The following is a 6134-nucleotide window of genomic DNA, read 5'->3' as shown; positions in this document are numbered from 1 at the left end:
GAAGATCATCTCTCCCCGTTATCTGCTTGAATTTCTCAGCTCTCCTTAACACACTTGCCAAACACCATTTTATGTCCATCAGTTCCGTCTCTTCAGCATCTATCTGGTCGTAATCTTCCTTGGTTAGCATTGGATTCCCGATACGACCTGCAACAAAACAACTATAAGATTCTAAAACCATTCCCAATAAAGACATGTGGTTTTTAGCAACTTCCTCAGAATAATCTTGATCATTTTCAAGATTTAAAACAATATTGCATTGAAGTTTTCTCCCATTTTTTGTTGCTGAAATGTTTGGATCAAAAGACGGAAATGATGTAAAACTTGTTTTGCTGTTTGATCCTGATGATGAACTTCCAGAAGAATTCTTGGCATTGTAAGCAGTCTCTATTTTTGGAGATAGATTTGTAGATTTCTCCTTCACCCCTGCTTTGTAATACAACCCAATATCCTGTTCACCATCGAAATCTTTCATTCGAACAATCTTTCTTTGCTCCATTTCCTGAGCTTCCAACTTCTCAATGAATTTGCTCAAAGTTAACGTGCTAAAACCCTTTTTGTTCCTGAGCATCATCAGATATGTTCCCCAAGTTTCATGTGGTAACGCATCAGCAACCTTTTCAATTAACTCTTCATTGTCTTTGTTGATGCTTAACCTCTTCATGTTCACCAACAAGTTGCAATATCTTTCAATGATCTGCTTTGTACTCTCGTTCTTTAGTCCTCTAAACAAATCAAACTCCTTTTTCAGAAGTGACTTCTTATTCTTCACCATCTCCTGACTACCAACAAACTTTGAACGCAATGCTTTCCAAATTGAATATGAACTCCCGTTGTGTTGCAGCAAAACCATAATATCTTCCTTCACAGCTTGTTGTAGCAAACTTAGCATCATTTTCTCATTTTTGTATTTTTTCTTGTCATCGGCACTCATATCTTTGATCGCAACTTCCTCTTCATCATCATTTAACGGTCTCACATATTTCGTTTCAACACACTCCCATGCATCTAGGTAGTTAGCTTGTACCCAGTTCTCGAAACGACCTTCCCAGCCCTTATATTCTTCAATGTTCAAGAGTTTGGGTGGTTTTTGCATTGTTCCCTTTTCGTTTTCGAGCATTGTGTTCTGGGCAATAGTGATTGGGGTAACCGGAGTAGCGAATGCGTTATAAAATTCCTCGTCCATTTTTCAGATTTTAAAAATTTACGCAACTGTCCTTTTGAGCGAAATCAGGGTTATGAGTGGACCTTGGAGTGAAATCAGGACTCTTGGATGTCCTTAAAAGCGAAATCAGAGATTTATGTGTACTCAAAAGCGAAATCAGGGATTCTGAGTGTACACAAAAGCGAAATTAGGTTGTTGGGTGACCTTAAAAGCGAAATTAGGTTGTTGGGTGACCTTAAAAGTGAAATTAGGTTGTTGGGTGGCCTTAAAAGCGAAATTAGGGTTTAGGTGTACACAAAAGCGAAATCAAGTCGGAAGGCATTTTGGTCCATTTTTAGTCCGAGTTTAGGTATGAAACTTTCAGGGGTTTATCTATGATCAATTTCCTACAATCTGTGAAAAATTGAGCAAGTTTCGACCGTAAAATCTCGTTCTGATGAAGAAAGAAGGTGTAGAAGTAAGAAATTATGATGAAATCCAGCAAATCTCTGTAGAACTCCTCCTCCTGAAGCTCTGATACCACTTGTAGGATCGTGTTCCGAACCGAACGAGTCGTTCAGAGGAGTTTTGATCAGATACAGGTGCGGAAAACAAGTATCAGATTTAGAAACAGCTAGCAACTCACTTTTAACACCTTTTTGTATTGATATCTGACAGATTACAGCCAAATCTCACACCGGCAACACCTCGGTATGGAAATCAAGAAAAGTTCTATCTGATTTCGCTCATCACACATATATATACTGATGAGATTTCGCTCTAAGGGACACAGAGTCCATAAAAGCGAAATCAACTTGTCCAAATGAGCGAAATCATCTGTTTATGACCCTATGAGCGAAACCATGACCTAAGACACATACATTCTCCTATTTTCTCGTAAAACGCGCCCTAATCTATACAATGCAATCTAAGACTCGATCCAAGACGAAGTCGACAGATGTAGTGCACCAACATCAGGATATTCAGAGATGATCGGAATGTCTTTAGTCTTAGGCTTCAGATCATTCACAGTCACTTGTGCCATGTAAATGACACATCCGCTCTCCAAACAATGCGATACCCTGAGAATAGACACGTTGCTGGGCAATCCATATTGCGTATCCCCTTGAATAGTGATTGATTCACCAGTAGGGGTTTTGATAATAACTAGCTTTTTATCACAGGCAATTTGGGCTTGGTTATGCGACAACCAATCCATGCCTAAAACTACATCAAACCCAGCCAATTTCATTGACAAGAGGGATAGCGGGATAGAATGATTCTTATTGGATATAAAACATCCATCAAGAAGAGTGGAAGCTGTTTCTAAGGTACCATCGGCAAGCTCTACCTCATATTTTATGTCTAGAGTCTTGATAGGCAAATTCAATAACTTACATAACTTATGGTCTACAAAAGACTTATCAGCACCAGAATCAAATAAGACTCTATCATAGTTATTATTGATGAGGAAGGTACCTGTTATGACATTCTCGTCGTTCACCGCTTCCCTAGCATTCATTTGAAAAACTCTCGCATTGTTTTTCTTCGCCTCCTCGGGCTTCGTAGCATTCTTGGGGCAATTGGTTTTGATGTGCCCCTTTTCTCTGCGTGTATGGCGAAGTATCTTCGAAGGATCTCCAACTCATGTCGTGCATACAAGCGAGCAAGTATCTCCGAATGGAATACAAAGCTTTCTTGGCGCACATCGTAGTAGTGGAGGAAAAGGAAAAGAAGGCAATGGAAAAGGTGCATGTGGTTCGTGATTTTCCTACTGTCTTTCCTGATGATTTACCTGGTTTGTCCCCGAGTCATGATATTGATTTCCGTATCGACCTCATTCCTGGAGCTAACCCTGTTGCTAAAGCTCGCTATCGCCTCGCTCCTTCTGAAATGCGCGAACTCTCAAGTCATCTCCCGGAATTGCTTGATAAAGGCTTCATTCGCCCTAGCACATCTCCTTGGGGCGCACTTGTCCTTTTCGTCAAAAAGAAGGATGGATCGTTCTGGATGTGCATCGATTACAGGGAACTTAATAAGCTTACTATCAAGAATCTCTATCCCTTACCCCAAATCAATGATTTGTTCGATCAGTTGCAAGGCGCTACGTGTTTCTCGAAGATCGATTTACGCTCAGGTTATCACCAGTTACGAATTCAGGAGGAAGATATCCCTAAAACCGCTTTCCGAACCCGATACGACCACTATGAATTCATCGCCATGCCCTTTGGTCTAACCAACGCACCCGCAGTTTTCATAGATTTGATGAATCGCGTGTGTAAACCCTTTCTCGACCGCTTCGTCATTGTGTTTATCGATGATATCCTTATCTATTTGAAATCAAAAGCCGAACATGCGCAACATCTACGTTTGGTTCTCGAATTACTCCAAGGGAATCGACTCTATGCCAAGTTCTCCAAGTGTGAATTTTGGCTAGATGAGGTTCAATTCCTCGGTCACATCGCCAATAATCGAGGTATACACGTCGATCCCGCGAAGATTGAAGTAATTAAGAGTTGGATTACACCAAAATCCTCGTCTGAAGTTCGTTCGTTCCTCGGATTGGCGGGCTATTACCGTCGATTCATCGCTGATTTCTCTAAAATCGTCGTTCCGCTTACCTCTCTGACGTATAAAGACAAGCCTTTTGTTTGGGGAACTGAACAAGAGCAAGCCTTTCAGACTCTAAAGCATATGCTCTGCAATGCTCCTATCCACGCTTTACCCGACGGAAACGATGACTTTGTAGTCTACTGCGATGCCTCTAACCTCGGTCTCGGTTGTGTTCTTATGCAACGGGACAAGTTTATCGCGTACGCTCCCGTCAGCTCAAAATCCACGAGAAGAACTATACAACCCACTATCTCGAGCTTGGTGCAGTTGTTTTTGCATTGAAGATTTGGGGACACTACCTTTATGGTACAAAGTGTACGGTCTTCACCGACCATAAGAGCCTACAACATATCTTGAACCAGAAGGAACTGAATATGCGCCAACGCCGATGGGTTGAACTACTCAACGATTACGACTGTGAGATTCGTTACCACCCTGGCAAAGCAAATTTCGTTGCCGATGCTCTCAGCCGACAAAGCTATTTGCATAGCGTTTGTAATACTCAAGCCCAGCACGACCTCGAAGCTCTAATTCGTGACGCTCATCACGCCTGCTTCATTGAAAACACCTTGAAAGAGGAAATGAAGAAGTATGGTGCTGAAACCCAACTCATCACAAAATCGAACGGTATCTATTACTATCTCGTTCGTATCTGGATTCCAAGTCGCAATAACCTTCGGGAGATATTGTTGACTGAAGCTCACAAGTCCCAATATTCCATTCATCCCGGTGCCGACAAGATGTACCATGACCTTCGTCTTCGGTATTGGTGGCCTGGAATGAAGAAAGATATCGCTATCTATGTTTCGAAGTGCCTGACTTGTTCGAAAGTCAAGGCTGAGCAACAAAGACCCACTGGCTTACTCGTACAACCCGAGATCCCTATGTGGAAATGGGAGAGTATAGCTATGGACTTCATAATGAAACTTCCACGCACGCCATCAGGTCACGATAGCATCTGGGTTATCGTTGATCGTCGTCTTACTAAATCTGCTCATTTTCTGCCGATACGAGAAGACTTTAAGGTGGAACCATTAGCACGAATCTACACCGACAAAGTCATTTGTCGACATGGGACACCTCGTGATATCATCTCTGACCGCGATGGTCGGTTTACCTCGCGTCTTTGGGAAACGTTTCAATCTGCTCTAGGTACTACTTTTAATCTAAGTACCGCTTTCCATCCCAAAACCGACAGTCAGACTGAACGCACGATTCGCACCCTTGAAGGCATGCTTCGCTCGTGTGTGATAGATTTTAGTGGTAATTGGGATTCGCATATACCTTTAGTCAAATTCTCATACAATAATTATCATTCTAGCATTCAAATGGCACCATTTGAGGCACTATATGGAAGAAAATGTCGATCGCCTATTGTATGGCACGAGATCGGAGATGCGCAAATTACCAGTCCTGAGTTATTGCAAGAAACGACTGACAAGATCCTCCAGATATGAGACAATCTATTGAAAGCTCGGAGTCATCAAAAGAGTTACGCCGATAAACGCCGCAAGCCCCTTGAATTTGATGCTGGCGATCACGTACTCCTAAAGGTTTCACCTTGGAAGGGGGTGATCCGATTCAGCAAGAAAGGAAAGCTCGCGCCTCGATACATTGGACCCTTTAAGATTCTGGAAAGAATTGCCAAGGTGGCCTACAGACTCGAATTACCGGAGGAACTCAGCAACGTACATCCAACTTTCCATGTCTCGAACCTCAAAAAGTGTTTAGCCGAGCAGAATTTACATGTACATCTTGAGAATCTACAAGTGGACGAAACATTGCACTTCGTGGAAAAGCCAGTCGAGATCATGGACCGAGAAACCAAGAAGCTCTGACGCTCACGCATTCCTATAGTGAAGGTTCGTTGGGAAGGCAAACGCGGCGCCGAGTTCACTTGGGAACTCGAGAGTGATATGAAGGCTAAGTATCCATAACTATTCGTTATGCCTGCGCCTTAATTTCAGGACGAAACTCCCTAAAGTAGGGGAGGATGTAACAACCCGACTTTTGAAGTCAAAGACAAAGTCAAAGTCATGAAATGTCAACGTACCGATCTGTCATTTCTGACTTAATTATTGCTTGTACTCTCCAACCTCGATAATCGATATTGTAGTTGACGCTATTTTCGTTTACGATTTGTAATATGTGAAGTAACAATGCGATAAACGCAATTAAACACTAATCTACTTAACGCTATCCCATCGCTATCGCATCGCAACTCGAATCACAGTTATTGATATTTTTCTTTATGTGTGTGTGTTATTATGTGTTTACTTGTGCATGATTATATTGTTTAAGGTGTTATTTCACAAACGCAGTCGCAATTCTATCGCAAGCAATCTCATCGCCACCGTAAAACGCAAGTTTACTTACT

This window comes from Helianthus annuus, chromosome 2 (assembly GCF_002127325.2).
Source record: "Helianthus annuus cultivar XRQ/B chromosome 2, HanXRQr2.0-SUNRISE, whole genome shotgun sequence".
Classification (NCBI taxonomy): domain Eukaryota; kingdom Viridiplantae; phylum Streptophyta; class Magnoliopsida; order Asterales; family Asteraceae; genus Helianthus; species Helianthus annuus.
The sequence above is the reverse complement of the archived record's forward strand: the minus strand, read 5'-3'. Positions refer to the sequence as shown.